Here is a 567-nt window from a genome sequence, read left to right as displayed (position 1 = left end):
CTCCTCAACATTACACACCAGACATAGAAGTTGTACCTTCCAAACATAGCAAAACTAAGCAATAGATGAATTGGCATTATCTTTTTAATGGTTGCACTAGAGATTGTGTTAGTTTGTACTTTATTATACTCTGAGTTAATAAAATCATTCATCTCATCTAATGGATTGAGTCCTTATCTTTTAATGGATATGATGTTATCCATTTTATGTTAGTTTACTTCAATGAATTAACATATTATATTGCTTTCACATATAAAACATAAGAGTTTTGTCATTTTACTGAATAAATTTTGTTCTGGTAGATTTAATATAAACCATAAATTAAACAGAAAAATTCAGCATAATAATTCCTCATTAAAAATGTAAGAAAAAAAATAAAAAGCAACAATTTAAAATTTTAAGTAATACATAAATCTTACAAATTAATATGATAAATTCTAAATGCTAATTTGAATTTTTTTAAGAAAATGCTATTATTTTTAGAAATAAAAAATAAAAACAGGCCAATAACAGATTAAAAAAACATGTTTTTAAAATTAAAAGAAATAAAAAAATAAAAATAAAAAA

The sequence above is a fragment of the Phalaenopsis equestris genome, unplaced genomic scaffold, assembly GCF_001263595.1.
Source record: "Phalaenopsis equestris unplaced genomic scaffold, ASM126359v1 Scaffold223141, whole genome shotgun sequence".
Lineage (NCBI taxonomy): Eukaryota > Viridiplantae > Streptophyta > Magnoliopsida > Asparagales > Orchidaceae > Phalaenopsis > Phalaenopsis equestris.
Note: the sequence above shows the minus strand (reverse complement) of the source record.